The sequence below is a fragment of the Rhinopithecus bieti genome, unplaced genomic scaffold, assembly GCF_001698545.2.
Source record: "Rhinopithecus bieti isolate Rb0 unplaced genomic scaffold, ASM169854v2 scaffold_11744, whole genome shotgun sequence".
NCBI classification, from domain to species: domain Eukaryota; kingdom Metazoa; phylum Chordata; class Mammalia; order Primates; family Cercopithecidae; genus Rhinopithecus; species Rhinopithecus bieti.
Window position 1 is genome coordinate 340068 of NW_016807094.1, and position 637 is coordinate 340704.

Genomic DNA, 637 nt, shown 5'->3' on the forward strand with positions numbered 1-637 from the left:
GCTCAAGTGATCCACCCATCTCAGCCTCCCAAAGTGCTGGGATTACAGGCGTGAGCCACTGGGCCCGGCCTTCTTTCCTTTTCTTGAGGTAGGGACTCACTCTGTCCCTTAGGCTAGAGTGCAGTGACGTGATCACAGCTCACTGCATCCTTGAACTCCTGGGCTCAAGCAGTCCTCCTGCCCAGCCTCCCAAGTATCTGGGTCCACAGGTGTGCACCACCATGCCCAGCTAATTTTTAAAGTTTTGTGTAGACATAGGGTCTTGCTGTGTTGCCCAGGCTGGTCTTGGACTCCTGAGCTCAAGCATTTGTCCCACCTCAGCCTCCCAAAGTGCTGGGATTATGGGCATGAGCCACCATGCCCAGCTGAAGCTCAGCTTTCTGTGTCTTTCTCTGCAGGGACCAGAGCAGAGTTGGGAGAGGGGCGTGGCAATCAATAAGCTGCTTATTTAGGGGAGACTCCTCCTCTCCCTTGATTGAGAAAGTAACATCTGGCTGGGCCAGTGGCTTACGCCTGTAATCCCAACCACTCTGAAGGTTCAGGCAGGAGGATTGCTTGAGGCTAGGACTTTGAGACCAGCCTGCCAGCCTGTGCAATACAGCAAGACCCCATTTTTTTTTTTTTTTTTTTTTTTTTT